Raw genomic sequence first — 19,284 nt, forward strand, 5'->3', positions numbered from 1 at the left:
CCATTTTTAACTTACCACATGCTTCACAAAGCTGATAGCTAGGATTCTAACTGCTTACTGTAGCAGACTAATCAATCACTACATTAAAAATGTGAAAATGTAGGTTCTAGTGACAGTAAATTACTAAATGACATTGGGCAATTAGTTTACCACTCTAGGTCTCAGATTCTTCCTAGATAATGAGACATGAGGGCTAGAGAGATCACTAAGGCCCTCTGTGCCTGAAATAATCTTATGCTAAGAGCTCCAGAGCTCTCTGGAGAGTTTGGAGGATAGAATGCAGTCCACAACCATCACCAAAAATTAAACAAGCAAAACATGAATAAATATTCATCAAACAAGTCCCATCGTGGAGGTGGATAATGTGTCAATGTTCAGTGCATCAAAAACAAACTTTCACTACTGGCTTTTGCAATTGTTACTGTTTTGCGTTTAATAAAAATTACATGGCATGCTTGGGGGATGTGATCAGAAGGCTGTTGTTCCCGGGTGCTTGAATACTTCATTGACCCTATGAGAACAGTGAAATATTCCAAAGCCTGGAGTGGCCTTGGGGAAGTTCAGGTTATAACAATTTAATATTGCCCAAGATACATATTGATCTAGGTATATATATATATATTTTAAATCTATTTTATTGATTATGCTATTACAGTTGTCCCATTTCCCCCTTCACTCCCCTCCACCCTGCATACCTTCTCCCACCCACATTCCCGCCCCCGCCCCCCCCGCTTTAGTTCATGTCCATGTGTCATACTTACAAGTTCTTTGGCTTCTACATTTCCCATACTATTCTTACCCTATCCCTGTGCATTTTATACCTACCATCTATGCTGCTTACCCTTTGTACCTTTTCCCCTCGCTCCTCTCCCACTCCCGTCTTGATAACCCTCCATGTGATCTCCATTTCTGTGGTTCTGTTCCTGTTCTAGTTGTTTGCTTAGTTTCCTTTTGTTTTTGTTTTAGGTGTGGTTGTTAATAATTGTGAGTTTGCTGTCATTTTACTGTACATGTTTTTCATCTGAGTTTGCTTTTTCTTAGATAAGTCCCTTTAACATTTCATATAATAAGGGCTTGGTGATGATGAACTCTTTTAACTTGACCTTATCGGGGAAGCACTTTATCTGCCCTTCCATTCTAAATGAAAGCTTTGCTGGAAAGAGCAATCTTGGATGTAGGTCCTTGCCTTTCATGACTTGGAATACTTCTTTCCAGCCCCTTCTTGCCTGTAAGATCTCTTTTGAGAAATCAGCTGACAATCTGATGGGAACACCTTTGTAAGTAACTGTCTTCTTTTCTCTTGCTGCTTCTAAGATTCTCCTTATTTTTAATCTTAGATAATATAATTTTGATGTGCCTTGGTGTGTGCTTCCTTGGGTCCAACTTCTTTGGAACTCTCTGAGCTTCCTGGACTTCCTAGAAGTCTATTTCCTTTGCCAGACTGGGGAAGTTCTCCTTTATTATTTGTTCAAATAACTTTTCCACTTGTTGCTTTTCCTCTTCTCCTTCTGGTACCCCTATAATTCAGATGTTGGAACGTTTAAAGATGTCCTGGAGGTTCCTAAGCCTCTCCTCATTTTTTTGAATTCTTGTTTCTTCATTCTTTTCTGTTTGGTTGTTTCTTTCTTCCTTCTGGTCCACTCCATTGATTTGAATCCCAGTTTCCTTCCCATCACTATTGGTTCCCTGTACATTTTCCTTTATTTCACTTAGGGTGGCCTTCATTTTTTTCATCTAATTTGCGACCAAATTCCACCAATTCCGTGAGAACCCTGATTACCAGTGTTTCGAACTGTGCATCTGATAGGTTGGCTATCTTTTCATTTCTTAGTTGTATTTTTTCCAGAGCTTTGATCTGTTCTTTCATTTGGGCCATTTTTTTTTTTTTTTTTTTTGTCTTGTCGCTCCTGTTACATATGAGGTACGGAGCCTTAGGTGTTCACCAGGGTGGGACAACCCAGTTGCTGGGTTGTGATGCTGTATGTGGGGCAGGAGTCCGAGAGGGAGGAACAATGGCGCTTGCTCCTCTCCCTGCCAGATTCCAGTCACTTCCCCAGCTTCCCACAAGCCAACTGGGCCCTTCTGGTGCTGGTTCCCAGATGGGTAGATCTCTCCAATGAACTCTCCTATGAGGCTGGGAGTTTCTCCCATCACCTCAACCCCCACATATGTTTTCAATTGGTATTTTGAAGTTTTATTCCCCCATACTGGAGCCCTGGGTTGTGCAGTCTGTCTCACTCCCCAATTTCACCTGGTTTATCTATTTCTCCTGGTTTGTCTACGTGCGAATGTGAGATCCCCACTGCCTTGCAAACCACGCTGTGCTCCACAGTCCCCTGCCTCGCTGGGTCTGCCAGCCTCCACACTGCGCACCTGGGGCCCTCCAGCCACCGCTTTGCCGCAAGTCCTCCCCTCCTTGGTTGCCCGACTCCACCCCTCCTACCGATATGGATGAATATGTCTTCTTTAACTCCTTGATTGTTGGACTTCCATACAGTTCCATTTTCCGTCAGTACTGGCTGTTTTTTGTTTTTAAATTGTTGTTGCCCTTCTTTTGGTTTTACAAGAGGCACAGTGTGTCTACCTATACCTCCATCTTGGCCAGAAGTCCTAGGTATATATTTTGTAATAGGGTTGACACATTAAAATAAAAATTAAATAATGACTCTTATGGTGGTATAAGTAAAAGAAAATTTAAACAAATTCAATATCTTTTCTGACTGTATACATGCCCACAAATGCTGAAAAAATGTTCTACTGCTCTTAAATGACTATGGCTTAAAACTTGTGCTGTTTGATTTTTGAACTACTTAAGCAAATAGACCACTTTCATTATATAATTCCCTACTATCATTTTACACAGTGTCCTCCATGCATTTTTGCTAAATTGAATTTAATTTTTCTACCATCACCAGAGTTCATTTGTTTTAATGAAGAACATGATTACTAACTTAAATGATATGCATCTGAATTTACAACAGACAAAATGCCTGTATTGGAAACCAAAATAGAATAGAATAGAAGTATTGACTTAAAATTTATTCCCTCCCATCTTATAACCCAAAATGAGCCAATATTTAAAAAATGTTTTCTGTCTTTCCATTCTAAATTATAGCTTTGCTGGATAGAGTAATCTTGGATAAAGGGTAGATAAAGTGTTTCCCAGATAAGGTCAAGTTAAAGGAGTTTATCATCACCAAGCCATTATTATATGAAATGTTAAAGGGACTTATCTAAGAAAAAGAAGGTCAAAAATATGAACAGTAAAAAGACAACAAACTCACAACTATCAACAAATGAACCTAAAAAAAAAGAAAAAAGAAAAACAGTGAAAACAAAAACTAAGCAAACAACTAGAAGAAGAAAAGAATCAGAGAAATGAACATCACATGGAGGGTTTTCAATGGGGAGGGGGAAGGGAAGAATAGGAGAAAAAGGTACAGGAATAAGAAGCATAATAGGTAGGCATACAATAGACAGGGAGAGGTTAAGAATGGTATAGGAAACAGAGAACTCAAAGAACTTATATGTACAACCCAGGGACATGAACTAAGGGGGAAATGCTGGAGGGCTGGGGGGTGCAGGGTTTTCCCCCAAAGGGGGAAAAAATTGGGACAACTGTAATAGCATAATCAATATACTTACAAAAGAAATGTTTTCTCAGTATATCCCTTCTGGAAAAATTACTCTCATTTAACTAAGCTGCTAAAATTCAGTTTCCTTAGATCAGATCCATATTATCAACGTCAAACAAAACTCAATTATACACACTCATCAGAGTGAAGAATAAAGTTCTTGAAGTATGGACATTGCTAAAAAAAAAAAAAAAAACAGACACAGCTGCAAGTTCCATCAAAAGTAAACCTTTCTTAGCAGGAAAAGGTACAGGGAATAAGTAGCATAAATGGTAGGTAGAAAATAGACAGAGGGAGGTTAAGAATAATATAGGAAATATAGAAGCCAAGAACTTATATGTATGACCCATGGACATGAACTAAAGGGCAGAGGGGAATAAAGGGGAGGGGTAAATGGGACGATTGTAATAGCATGATCAATAAAATATATAAAAAATAAAATAAAGTACATCTATTGTAAAAAAATAAATTTATAAATTACTGAAAAAAAAGTAAACCTTTCTTTCCCAGAATTTTAAATAACTATATTTCCAGAGCAAAGTTTCCCCTAGAACTTGATTCTTCTAAGTAAGACATATCCAATAATAACCACAATATAGGAAAGAAAATGCTGAAAATTTGAGACTTTCAAATAAATCACCATGAGAATTCAGGAGAAGAAACTATCAGGGATCAGGAAGTCATTGTAAAGAAGGGGCATTTTGAGTGGGCCTGGACTGTCAGGATGTGGAAATTGAGGCCAGAGGTTGGAGGGGTTGGGCTCAACATTCCCAGCAGAGAGAGCCATATGAAGAAAGAAAAAAGCCAGCAAGGGAGGTGTGAGGCACCTACTGAAAAGCTCACTTCCTCTCACCCCATCCCCACTGTGTGTGTGAAACAGCAGTGGCCCATTAGGCATTAGACAGAGTAGAGTGCTTTCGATGCCTGATGTGGACCCTAATCATCAGACTGGGTGAAGCATGGGGGATTTTGAGATGGGGGAAGACAGAACAAGAGCTGTGCTTTAAGAGAGTGATGCTGGCAGCTGTGTGCAGGATGGACTGGAGGTGATGCCAGCTCAACAGCACAGTGTTAGCATCTAATCCGTGTGCCACTGAAAATCAACCTACATTCCATGGGCAGCACCCAATAGGAAGACTGCCTATCTCTTTCCAGACTACCCCAGTTCCGGGAGCGGTTAAAACCTTCCTATACCTGAGGTTTGGGAGCCAGCCTGGTACAATGATTATAACAAAAGGCACATGTAATTCCCTAGGATTGAGGGTAAGTGGCAAGATGGTATTTTAACAACTCCCACTTTGTTCCTTTTTTGGATTTTAAAGTTTTGTAATAACAAGATACTTAATTCATCTTGATATTTGAGCTATGGCACTGATACCAGCTTTCTAATTACCTTTATCAACGATGCTGCACACGGGAAAGGGTGATTCCGTAACGGAGATTTGCAGGTAACAAATAGAAGGCTAATCGATATTTTGGATGTATGATTTCCAAAGCCCACAGATGTAGTAACAGAAAGAAAATGTTTTAACCTAAAGTCATTTGAAGGCTAAATAGGTGTTAAATTTATATTTTAAAAGAAAGTAATGAGAGCTTTGTTTCCTTGAGGCTTAAATGCTTTGGAAAACTTGGTAGTGAATTATCCTCAAAGTAAATCCTACTTCAATATAGGCCTCATTCCATGGGCCAGGCCATTGTAGAGTATGAATAATAGAAATTGGGGCTTTTTTCCCAAAATATATTACAATGTCTGAAAGAGATAATCTCATTTTAACACAGAGAAAAGAAAATCTATCAAAAAGAACAGGAGAAATTATCCTTTCCTTTCTTGTCTTTGTTGCCTAAAATGAAATGAAATTGTTTGTATGTTATCAGATCAAATGCTTGAAGAAGACCAGCCCTCCTTAAAGATTTTATCAGGTGAAGACATCAGTCTTGTCTTCCTACTTAATTCAGGACTATGTAAATAGCCTCAGAGCACATCCATGTACTAGTTCACTTGCCAAAGTTTTGCAGAATGAAACACCCCCAAATTCTCAAGAGACCTGTTACACAAAACTATGAGCAGAATTCTGTCATATACAGATTCACCATCCTCATCTCTCCTGAGCTTTGAGTTCCAGCTAGGACATTTTGGATCTAAGGAATTTAGCATTTTTCTTTCTAAGGGAGCAACAATCCAACACAAAAGGAGTTACAGAAAGGAGACACACTGTGAGCTTTGAAACTGTTTTTAATCACTGGAGCCTTCTTCATATCATGAAAGCATCTCTCAGGCTCCATAATTTGCAGTAGAAAGCAATGGCAAACCTAAAGAAATACAAGCAATGAATTCGAGTGATGAAATTGAGGATTCAGAAAGTTATTGGCAGGTCCACTTAATGCCAGAGCCTGCCAGAAAAATTTAGAGATATATTTAGTGCCATTGACACTGTTCTCATCTTTACTTTGGGTGAGGTCAGTCTTATGTTTTGAGAGGCCCCTGGGTAGGGCTACACAGGATTCTGCCCTTTGAACATGGTTCCTCCTCCAGGTCATCTTTTCTTCGGTCAGGTTGCAACTATCACATCCTGTATATGCTGGTGATACCCACCTCTATAAATTCAACCCAGATCTGACCCCTGAGGTTCAGATTTAAATAGTGAGCTTGATTCACACATGGATATCCCTCCCATGGCATCTGGTGTCCCCCTTGTCTTCTACAGCACTGTCACCCTGCATGTGACTCTCACATAGAATTGCAAGTGCTTACTTTATACTTTGTCCCTCTCGCTTGACCAAAAGTCCTAGGAGGGCTGGGGCTATGTCTATTTTATTCATCTTTGGAGGTGTGGAGGCTAAAAAAATTTAATAGTAATACTTTTCCTCCCACCTCAAAGTTCCTCTAGCTGGGCTAATAAATTAACAGAGACAGATTTCAAGAAAAAGTCAAATTTTATGACACGTGCATGACACATTCACATAAGCATGACAATTTCAAGACAGTGAGGTAAAATAGGGTTATATCTCACATATGTCATTTTTGACTAAGGAGAAAAGGCAGGTAGGTGTCTGAAATTTCAAAAGAAGTAGACAATCTATAGATAATTGAGGGAGAGTTGAACATACTTGGCATGCAAATATTTGGTAGGCAACCCAGAAACAATGAGGGGGTTAGGGAATCTAGTCCACAGGTGCCAGCCCGAAGCCCTCCCATCCACCATACTCAATGCAAATTAGGATGCTAAGGAAAACATTCTAAGACTTCCTTTCTGGAGCAGGTCTTTCCCTGAATCCCTTAGGCAGGAAAGGGAGGAGGGTCAAAGGTTTTTGTTTCTCAGTCTTGTTCTTTAATAACCAGCTTAAAATCAATCCCAAAAAGCAAAACTTTTGGTCCCCTTCAGAGGTCTAGCTCCTGGTACCTAGCAGCTGTTCAGTAGGTATTTCTTAAATGAATTAATCAACGGAGTGGGGTGGATAACTCTGGATGATTATATTTTTGTAAAATGTCCTGAAGCAATGTGCTCTCTAGCCATTGCCATTTCAGATGAAAGGATTCCATTAGGACCTGTCCGTGTGCCTTTCTACCTAGGATTATAGCACCCTGAGTCACTAAGTATTGTTCTTTTCATCTATGATCTGCTGCATGACTTTGCTTATGAATATTCTGCCAAGTACAAATAATTTAATATCACTTTCCATTCAATTGACAGAGTTGTAACTGGAGAATGATTGCCTTTCAGAAGAATGTTGCTAAAAATGCATTCAAAGCAATGCCCGAAGAGCATAATATGAAAAGTGTTTTATTCCCACATGTACATTTCAGTGAAAGCTGAGCTTTGTTTTCTTCAGAGAGGACAGGCCTGCTGCATCTGGCTACCTCCCTGGAAAAGTGTAGGAACCTGGCCAGGAACAACACTAAACAGACATGGCAATTTTAAGTATGATAGCGCAGTTATTAATTCTTCACATTAATAAGGAATGAGCGCCTTAAATCAAGTCCATCATTTCTCTCCATTTATTAAATGGATATGAAACTAGAGTGCCTACATTTACTGTATCATGCATTTGAAAGTTGTTAAGAGAGTAGATCTTTAAAGTCCTCATTACAAAATACATTGTAACTATGTGAAGTGATTGATATGTTAACTAACTGCTACTTGGTAATCATTTTTAGTACATATATATCAAATTGTTATGTTGTACGTCTAAAACTTACACAATGGTATATGTCAATTATATGCATTGTAGATAATTGGTAGGATAGGAATCCAAATTGTGTAAATATAAGTAAAAATTTTGAAAAGCAGTAAATCAGACCATCTGACACTTAATTCCTCTCAATTAATCTGGAGTGTGCTTTGCGCCCTCTCTCTTAGAAGGCACTGCTTCATTCCTCCCTGCTGTCTTCTTAAAACCACAGAAGGACATTAGGCTTTGACTGACACCTTGCATTTGTCTGTATTCTGGGGCTACTATTAAAAAAACTGGCTTAGCATCACTTTTTTTCTAAGTGTGTGGGATTCCCTATAAGTAGATAATGTGAGAAATTTATGAATACTTTCCAATTTTCTGAGAAATTGGAATGAAATTGAGAAATATCCTTAAAAAGTCAGCGATGTCAGACTGAATTAAGCTAAAAAAAATGCAAAGGCATATGTTTCCACTGGAAAGCTGTCTGTATCCTGATAATGGCCACTATATCTTAGATCTCTGCAAGGGTCTGCACTCAGATGAGAGAGAAATAATAACTTGTTAAATGAGAATGTGAGAAATCTGCCTACCTCCTGAAGCCTCTCATTTATGGCCACATCTCAAATCTTACTTTTTCATTTTCTTTAGAGTCTTTCATTATGAATGCTGGAATCACTGCTATTATTTTTAAAAAGAATGTCTTTATTTCTATGTTCCATAGATTTAATTCCCTGCCCCTTTCAGAAACATTTCTTTTGCGATTAATGGCCAGCAGCTATCTCAATCTGAAAATGAAATGATTGAATTCTTAATTTTCCTGGAGGGGGAGCTACTACATTTATCTTTTTTTCCTGGATTTAATTATCAGACTGTGTTTCTACCTCATTAACCTTATTTCATGCTTGGAATTCAGTGTGAGTAATGGGAGAAAGTGGCACAGATGCCTTTGTTGGGCCAGGAAAACTTTCCCCCTATCCCTTTTATTCTCCTTACTAGTTAAATAATTCAAACAACATCAGCAGATTAACAGAAGACAATCAAATTTTAATACATGCACACAGGGAATTCACATAAGCATAGAGATTACAAAGACGGTGAGGTAAAATTGGGTCTATACATCATTTGGGACAAAAGAGAAAAGGGGAAAACAGGATCTTAGATGTCAGTGTGACACTGGGAACAAGGGGTGGGCACAGTCGACAGGCCGCTCCTTGGATTCTGAAGTAAAATGCTTAAGATGATTGTGCTAAGGTACCCTTCCTGGAGCAGGTTCTTCCTGAGTTCCTTGGGCTTTACTCTGCATGCCGTGGTCACACATTCTGGGGATACTCCCAACCCCCACACTTCAATGCAGCGCTTAATCTTGCTTGACACAATATTTGCTTCCAGATACTAATGATGTACTTTATGTTACTCTCTAAATAAGAACTCAAAGTACTTTGTAGTTAATCACTTTAATAATATTCATCCTGCTTCTTGGAGTTGGATATTAGCCAAAGTGAAAGGAATACAAGGGCATAGAGTAGTGAAATAATTTTTCCAAATGGTGATACACTGCTAATTTTGAGTTTTCAGTTCCGACTCTCTTAATTGTCTATATAGCCACAATTAACTGGCCAAGTTTTAATTTTTAGAAGTATAGGGATTTTTTTTATTACAACAGTTGTAAAAAGACAAACTATTTATGTTGTTAGTTGGAAATTATAAAGTATATTAGTAAAGATGGTTTTGATTATAAACCACAATGCACATCTTAAGCTCTTTTTAAAAGGAAAAGAATTTTATTAACTTAGATAATTTAAGAGTCAAGAGGTGGGGGTTTGGGGTACATTCTAATCAAGTCCAACTCAATTTCTTTATAATTCTCTCAGCCCTTTCTTCTTCCACAGTTTCATTGTTAGACTTATGTTATTTGTGGTTGCACAATGGCTACTATAATTGCACGCCTTTCCATGCACCATGCTATCCAGATAAAAAGAGAACTTCTTTCCCAATAGTCAAAAATTCTGGAAGCACCCTTCTAGTTGCTAGAGGGGATGCTGCCTGATTCATGAATCACTTAATAAAACTAATTAGATCTTTAAAAAGTTACAGACTTCATTCTGCTTGGACCAAGTTATCACATGCCTACTTCTGAAAGAGTCACTATATCTGGACACAAATACTGTACATGCAGACTGGAAGGTGGATCGGCATTGGATTGGACCTAATGGAAATTCTCTCCTGGGTGGGATTAGTCCTCCAAAGTGCTTACCTGCAAACCATACAGACTAGTAAAGTGACTGGTGAGGAGGCAGTGATAGCTCTAGTACTTACTCACGCTTTCTTCACATTCCTATAGATCTTTATATCACAAAATCATTCTCTCTATTGCATATAAAATGGCCCCTAATCAACAGAGCAAAGTATTTCTCAATTCTACAGCTATTGAGATTCCCTTTCTTACAGCACCTGGCTTTTTTGAAAGCTCTTAGAAAGCTTATAAAGATTTTAAAAACTTATTTCTAGATTTCTTTTAAATCTCAAAAGTTATTGGTAGGGAGTTAGAAATTTTAAAAAGTGTCAAATGATTTATTGTAAAAGGTCTTTCTTGTCTTTCATGGGAAGAAGTGTTATGAGCTGAACTGTGTCCCTTGTAAATTCCTATGTTAAAGTCTCAACCCCTAGTACCTCAGATACAACATAATTTCAATATAAGGTCTTTAGAAGAGGTTATTCAGTTAATATGAGGCCATTAGGATGGAAGCCTGATCCAATATGACTAGCGCCCTTCTAAGAAGAGGGAGAGACACCAGGGCCATTTCCCACAAAGGAAAGGCCATGCGAAGAAACACCGAGAGGCTGGCTAGCTGCAGCCCAGGAGAGAGGCCTCAAGAGAGCCTAATCCTCCCAACATCTGGTCTTGGACTTCCAGTTTGTAGAACTGTGAGAAAATAGGTTTCTGTTGTTTAAGCCACCAGGTCTCTGGCATTTTGTTTTGCAGCCCTAGCAAACTTATACAAAAGGATTGGTTTTTATGTGCCATTAAATATTTGATCATTAAAGCAATTAATCTTTAGTTTTGTTTTTTTTAACATGCCTTTGTTAGGTGCCCTCTCCCTTTTTCTGGTCTAGGATTTTCCCCTGTTGCTGGTTCCATTTTTTATCTAGCTGCATCCCTGTGGAAACTATAAACCCAACCTGCCTCTTTCAGTTTTTTAATTTAAGGTTTTGTGGTTCCAGTAAGGAGAGCTAATCTTGTGGAGGGAAATAATTACTTTGCTGCTGTTGAAAGCATACTTCTCACACTTGATAAGTCTGATATATTTCTCTTCACAAAAGGAATATGTTATGTTATGTTATGTTATTGGCAAGTTTTTACATTTTTACCCTGGTCTAGAACTGGTAATTTGGCTTTAAATTTACAGATAATTGAGGATAAAATCAATGAGCCAATACACCTATCACAGTGACCCCTTTCCAACTCTGCTGCTATTAGCTAGTTGTTTTCCCATGGGGCCTTGGGAACATTCTTGTTTCTTTTTTTATTCTTAAAGCGCTTCGTGTCTGTATTTCATCTCACCATGATTCTAGTTCTTACAAAATATCCCCTTTTTACTGTACACTGAGATTTGGATCTTGAATGTATAAATTACTACTGCCTATCTCTGCAGAACTGAAGTATATTACCAGTAAATAAAATTATGAGCAGGAAGTGTTTCTTTGAATGGTTATTTTTCCCCTCAGTTCTCATTAAAGTTAAATTGGTTTGTTGTTAGAGAAAAGGAGAGAAATAAAAGACAAAGCTTCTGCCTACACCTTGTCCCCAAAGCAACTGAGTTAACTGAATCTAGTCCTAGATAAAGATGTTATGAAATCATGACTAGCTGAGAAGACTACAGACCTGGTTACTTGTATTTACGACTAACTTTTTGATCCTATATAATATAATCAATACCTTTCACCTTCATGTTAAATGAGTGTGACAATTCTGTTTTGCCTCAGAAGTCTATTACCAAAATCACTGAAAATATCACAGAGGAGGGCCTTCAGCTCCTCAAAATTTGTTAAATAAATATTAAATAAGGCAAAGTGTAAGACACTTGGGTCTTTTCATAATTTCCCATTATTCTGATGAATTTCTTTTTGGGTTTTTCTCTCAAAAGAAGTTTGTAATAAAACTACTTGGGAAATGTACACTGAATCACAGTGAATGGCATTCCTGAATTTGAAGGTGTTTACATTAGTGTGGAGGAAAAAAAACTTTCCTCTACTTTCCTATGTTCCTCTCGCTGGTCTATTAATCAAATAGCCATGCACCAGATTAACAAGAGAAGACCGACTAAATGTGATTACATACACATGCATGGAAACCCCACATACTTGAGAGTCAGAGACCCCATATACATGAGAAGTTTAGAGTGAGAAAGGTAAAATGAGGTATAAAAGACATTCTGAGCTAAGGAATGAGGTAAGATGCCCTGAGACTTCAGGAGGGAGAAGGGTAATTGTTAGGAAGATAATTTAATGTTTGACACACTGTAATTAGAAACTTGCCCTGCCCTATAGATATGTCATAAAAAGATATTTTTTGTGATGACTCTTTCTATGGACAAAGTCCCTAACTTGAACTCTAAGGAGAAGTAAAAGTTTCTCAGTCCACAGGGTCCCATTTGCTATCAATGCAAAATAATTTACTTGCCAAAGTAACGCATCTTGGGGAGGCCTGTTCTGAATTCCCTCAGTAGCTAAAAGGAAAATTCTAGTTTAGAATTTATTCTAAGCCAATAATGACACTTAAAAAATGAACAAGGATTTAAATAACTCTTAAAATGAAGCAAAAACTGTGCAGACATATTTAAAACTTTAAACCTGAGAAATGCTGATGAGGACTGTAAAGCTAATTAAACTAATCATTTCAAAACATTATATATTTTTATTTTTTATAATTTTTATTTGTTTTTATAATTTTAAAATTATTTTTATAATTATTTACTTTTATAATTGTTATTTATTTTTATTTTTATTGTATTTTTCCCATTACCATTTAGCCTTCTTATACACACTTCCCCCACAATCACCACACCACTGTCCATGTCCTTGAATCCTTCTTCCTTTTCATTCATCCTCTCCACCCCTACTACCCCCCGCACCCTGCTTAGCTGTCATCCTGCTCTCTGTGAATCTGACTTATTTTGCTTGCTAATTCAGTTTGTTCATTAGATTCCATATATGAGTGAAATCATATGGTATTTGTCTTTCTCCAACTGGCTTATTTCACTTGGCATAATGTTCTCCAGATCCATCCATACTGTCACAAAGGGTAAAACTTTCTTCTTTTTTATGGCCAAATAGTATCCCACTATATAAATGTCCCATAGTTGTTTTATCCACTCATCTACTGATGAACACTTGGGCTGCTTCCATATCTTGGTGGTTTTAAATACATATTTTCTGAAACAAGAAATAAATCTACTTCTTAGTGAGAACTACTTAGTCTTGCAATTAAAATTTTTATCAGTCACATATAATACAGACTAACACTAACTTGCATTTTTCTCTTTTGATAATCCAATGATAACTTGTCTCCACATTTACTATTTTTTATAGAAAAACTCATTAAAGAAATATATTTACTCATAATATGATGCAAATGAAAGGAATATATATATAGCAAATATGATTTTCACTGCTATTTTTCTATGTAAGAAATTTCATTTATATTAATTATGTAACCCAGTCTCTAAGTATCACTAATATACCAAACATTATTAGAAAAGGTAATTATATATGACCTTAATAATAATGTCTTTCAAATAGTACTTTAGCAATCTGCTTTTCTGAAAAAAAAATAGTGTTTACCATAATTTTCACAATGCTATTTGCCCTAATTTTATATTCCATGTGTCATATTTTGAAATAAAGAAATGAAGAAAGGAAAGAAAGAAGGGAAGGAGGGAGAGAAGGAGGGACAAAAAGAGAAAGAAAGAGAGAGAGAGAGAGAGACAAACAGAAAGGAGGACATTCTTGCTGATTTATTTCCAAAATGGATTTTCAAACAATGTGAAAGTTTAATAGCCTTTGATCATCCTCATATCATAATGCTGGATAGAAGGGTTTTCTCTACTATATAGGTGTACAATCTTTTTATTAAATATTTTACTGTTATTCTCTTACAGTTGTCTCAATTTTTGCTCCTTTGCTCTCCCTCCACCCAGCCTACCCCCAATACCACAGTCAATCCCCACCCTGTTGTCCATGTCCATGCGTCATTTACACATGTCTTTGACTAGTCCCTTCCCCTTCTTTCACCATTATCTCCTCCCCAACTCCCCTCTGGTCAATGTCAGTCTGTTCCTTGTTTCCATACCTCTGGTTCTATTTTGCTTGTTTGTTTGTTTTGTTCATTAGGTTCCTTTTATAAGTGACATCATATGGTATTTATTTTTCACCACCTGGCTTATTTCACTTAGCATAATGTTCTCCAGTTCCATCCATGCTGTCATAAAGGGTAGGAGTTCCTTCCTTCTGCTGTGTATTATTGCATTGTATAGGTGTACCACAGTTTTTTGACCCACTCACTTACTGATCTATTCATTTACTGATGGACACTTAGGTTATTTCCAGCACTTGGCTATTGTAAAGAACACTGCTATGAACATTGGGGTGCATGATTTCTTTTGAAGTGGGCTTTCAGGATTCTTAGGATATAATCCCAGCGATGGAATCACTGGGTCAAAAGGCAGTTACATTTTTGGTGTTTTGAGGAAATTCCATTCTGTTTTCCATAGTGGCTGCACCAGTCTGCATTTCCACCAACAGTGCACCAGGGTTCCCTTTTCTCCACATCCTCACCAGCATTTGCTATTTGTTGATTTATTAATGATGACCATTCTGACCTGTGTGAAGTGGTGGTGAGGTATCTCACTGTGGTTTTAATTTGCATCTCTCTAATAGCTAGTGATGTTGAGCATTCTTTCATATGTCTATGGGCCATCTGTTTGTCCTTCTTAGAGAAGTGTCTACTCAGGTCCTTTGCCTATTTTTTAATTAGATTGTTTGTCTTTCCAGTATTGAGTCAAATGAGATCTTTATATATTTTGGAGATCAAACCCTTGTCCCATGTATCATTGGCAAATACGTTTCCCTGTGGTGGATACTGGCCAGCAGTATCCATCTCCGCTGTGGATGCTCGTTGAAACACAGGAAAACATAAACAGACACAACCAGGTCCTAGGGGGAAATAGGGACAGAAGGGCCACTCTCTCTAGCAGAGAGCGCCCCGTTTCCATTCCCAAGCAGATTTTTATTGAGAATACAGACTTAGTTTGTGGATTCACAGTCTGGCAGAAAAGATCAAAAGAAGTAGGTGACTTACAAAGATCCAGACAGAACCCCCACTGTGATTCTGGGCAGAGCTTAGAATTTTATCATTTGGAAGGTCTAACAGGGCTCAAAGGGCTAGTTTTGGTTTTCTGTCTGTGCCTTCAGATTCTAATCTAATAACATCTTCCAGCAAACAGATCTCACAGGATCCTGCATATTCTATGTCCAAGGCCTGATTACCCCGGGGGTCCGCCGTTTCTGGTCTGGGCTGCACCGCCCCTGCTATTTCCTCAGGCCTGAGTTAACAGAGAAGACAAAGGCAGCCAGGAGACTTGGATAACTCACTTCTAAGAACAAGGACTCAGGCTTTGACAAAGCCGAGGGGGCAGGGGTTGATGTCCATCACCCCTTCATTTCCACAGCCCCGAGTCTCTTCCCAGAAGCCTCCAGGTGTTCATGCCTGTCTTAGGCATTTCCCTCCATGGGAAATCTTACCTGTCATTGGCTAACTGATCAAGCTCAGGAGGTCAGGCACAGAACAGGCAACATTCATGCTAGGGAAATAAGTTTTGTCTCCTCGGTGGCTCCTGGTCCGGAGGTCTCTCACTCAGCCTGTACCTGTCCAGATCTTCCAACACCATTTATTGAAGAGGCTATTTTCACTCCATTCTATACTCCTGTGTCCTTTGTCAAATATTAATTGACCCATGGTTTATATATGGGTTTATTTCTGGGCTCTCTATTCTGTTCCATTGCCAGTACCAGACTGTTTTTTTTTAAGATTTTATTTATTTATCTTTAGAGGGGAAGGGAAGGAGAGAGGGAGAGAAATATCAATGTGTGGTTGTCTTTCTTGCGTCCCCTGCTGGGAACTGGCCTGCAACCCAGGCATGTGCCCTGACCGGGAATCGAACCTTGATCCTTTGGTTCACAGGCCCATGCTCATTCCACTGAGCTACACCAGCCAGGCCCAGACTGTTTTTATTACAGTGCCCTTGTAGTATAGTTGATAACAGGTACTGTTATAGGTCTATAATCTTTTTGATGTAAGCACTTTTGATGTAAGTTAAACTTACTATGCTATAGATATTAAATTTGAATCTATTTGAATTTATGGCCTGACAAGGGAATTTATTAATTTCTCACGTGGAGATCATTTGCAACAGCACAAAAGGGATTGGTCTCTAATTCTTTAGTCACTCTTTTTTTGACACTAGGTGCCAGATACTCATTAACCAGCCCTCACACAAGGAACTGGCTCTATTCTTTTAATGATCAAATATTCTGAGGAAACATTAAAAAAATCTCTAACCATCTCTGCTGCTGGCTGATCACCCCAACTGTATATGACTTCATTCTGTACCATCAAAGACTAAACAAGCTCTCTCTCCTTTATTCTTTATCAGCCAACTATAACTTGACTCCTCAGAATTTTGGCATCATTTGTTAAATTTATTGTTAAGGACTGTTCATCAACTATCTGCTCTGTCCCTGACTTTAGACTCTAAATTATGATGTACTGACCATGAAGTTGAGTCAAACAGGAAAAAAATAATTAAAAGCAACTTTCTTCTAGAACTCACTTCTAAATATTATAGAATGGAGTAAGACAAGGAAAATTAGAGTATAAGTTATTAATATGGTCTCTATAACAAAAATGAATTGATAGACCTATATGTCTATAAGATGATTTTAAAATGTATAATTTTTAGAAATGTTTCCCAAAACAGGAGTCAGCTAATTATGCTCCCTAAATCTTTTTTTATTTGTTTTCCTTCATTCATGTAAAGTCTACCCATCATATTTCAAATTACCGTTTATGTTTTAAGCTGTCTTCTCCTGGAGCCAATAACCAAGTTCCATTCATCTTTCTATCACCTCAACCCCTAGCACAGTACTTTAATTTAGAATATAATACGAGAACATTATTTGTAGAGTGAATGACCTGTTGAATCAAGCATTACAGCTTCACAGATGAGTCTTGTATCAGTAGGATTTAGAACATATTAATTATTTTGGATTTAGAAGTAATTAGTAGTTTTAGTGAATTGTACCACACTATTCATGTTTTCTTAGTGGCAAAGTTAAACATATGTACTTTTTGTTACATTTCATTGTTCTGTTTTATATTCACTGACATTTGTTGTATATATTTTTTCATTGGTTTAAATTTATATTAATTTAAAAAGACAAAAATAAATTAGGCTGAACATAGAGAAAATTAGAAAATGGCAAAAGAACCCTTGGGACACTTCTTAGATATGTAAAAGTAAAAGATCGATGTAGCCCTTTGTCCTTATAGGCTTTCTGACTGATCTTTAAAAATACTGTCATACCATGTTCCCAATTTAAAAATTAAAAAAACCCTAAAATGGTATGGAAACCACTAATTTAGTTTTTGGCACACAGAATTAAACTGGAGAATGCTAAAATTTGTGCCAATGATGGATCATGGCCCTATGAAGAGTTGTGGGAAAGAAACTTTCGACGGAATTCTGGATTGCCCCGTCCAAATAACTTGCAACAACTAGTTATTTGTTCTGATGAAAGATACACATTTATGGTGTCTGGGTTTACAGAATCACTTTCATTTCCATTACTAACTATGTTTCTAGTTGAATAAGAAAGGTTTTGTTTATCTGGTTTGGTTAACAGCCACTTGGGTCAATCCAGTGAAATAATTGGTCACTGTAATTGGAACAGTATATATGAAAGCTTTCAAAAAGCCATAAAATACTATAAATTTTCCAGGTATTATTTATTAGATTATTCATATAAAGTATAATAAAAACTTGTCCAATTTGGTGACTCAATGAATCATCTCAAATCAATCACAACTCTGGGAAAGAAAACCTAATAATGTATACAGCTATTTTTTAAAAATTTTACTATCCTAGATTTTTTGCTCTTAATTGTTTATGGAAATGTGCTTTGTTGATAACATGAGAAAATGAAAATGTGGAGATCTATTAATAAGATAAATACATTTACATTATAGATATCCTTTTCCATGGCAAATAATTATCACATTTGGGCTTTTTCTGCTATTACTTACTGTTTACATAGTGTGGTAGAAATAACCGGAATGACAAGGTGACAATGATCATCAGTGTTACTGTGTGTGCGCCTGCACATGTATGACAGAGAGAGGGATAGAAAAGAAGGGCATTCTGTTCCTAAATTATGATTGTCAAAAGACAAATTAAAAATCACTGGGAAACTTCTGTAGGATAAATTGATTAAACTTGACTCCTTTAATTATGTAACACCAGAGTAGAAACAATGATTATCACAAGAAAGACCAAGCTCAAGGAATAGTCTTTATAGTCTTTGTATCTATAGCTATATAGCTATAGATAGATATAGATATGGGTATGAATATATATAAATATATACAGAGGCTGATTGGATTTAACTTAGTTGGAAGGAATAGAAAAATAGTTTTGGTATTGGAGGTTACTACCTAAACGTAGGCATGACTGACTTCTCAAGGACCACACAGATATATATGACACCTAGAGACAACTTCACACATCTAGCTGTATGCTGTACTATGAATTCACATTTTCTGTAAACTAAAATCCACATTGCATTAATGGATTTTTTTAGTTTCTTACACCAAACATTGCTCCAAATAGAGTGTACCCTTAAACACATCAAATTAGTTTTTAATTTCAGGCAGTATATATTCAGTTCTAGAATGTCCATTTGATTCTTTTTATATGTTCCAGTTGTTGAAAGGCTGTATCTTTTAATTCATTTTGTCAATTTTTTAATCATGAAAGTGATACCCAAGATCACTAGATTCTTTTCTTAATACTGGACATTAAACAAGAATCCCAGGTACAAGCAGTATCTGAACATTATGCCATTAATGTTTTAATTTTTTATGTTGTCTGCAGAATGTGTTACATTTCTCATTAAACCTCTTTTGTAATAAACCAAATAATTGCCACAATAATTTTAAACTTAGTTTAGATTTTTTAATTGAAGAACTATTTTAAAATAAGTAGGTGTTGTAACAAAGCTTTTTTTTCTTTCATGTTCAAATCTTTTAAAATATTTTTAAAACTATTATTACTTTTTGTTTTATATTCCACATAGGAGTGAAATCACATAGATTTTTGTCCTTTTTCATCTGACTATCTTCATTTAGCACAATATCCTTAAA

At 37.0% G+C, this 19,284-nt stretch overlaps 1 protein-coding gene across 6 annotated transcripts in view; it reads left to right on the top strand.

Moving 5' to 3' along the window:
• FUT9 (fucosyltransferase 9) overlaps nucleotides 1–19,284 on the top strand; it is a 161,897-nt gene that overhangs the window by 98,428 nt on the left and 44,185 nt on the right. The window contains exon 1 of one of the 6 annotated variants that reach the window (XM_045843143.1): nucleotides 1,226–1,277. The exons of 3 other annotated variants lie outside the window; for them this stretch is intronic. The gene's annotated coding sequence lies outside the window, so the exon portion shown is untranslated. Of the gene's footprint in view, nucleotides 1–1,225; nucleotides 1,278–4,793; nucleotides 4,899–19,284 lie in introns of those variants that run through there. 2 more of the 6 variants (XM_045843146.1, XM_045843144.1) reach the window with 2 other exon arrangements.

The sequence above is a fragment of the Phyllostomus hastatus genome, unplaced genomic scaffold (genome assembly GCF_019186645.2).
Source record: "Phyllostomus hastatus isolate PE091 unplaced genomic scaffold, TTU_PhHast_1.1 phas_contig_40, whole genome shotgun sequence".
NCBI lineage: Eukaryota > Metazoa > Chordata > Mammalia > Chiroptera > Phyllostomidae > Phyllostomus > Phyllostomus hastatus.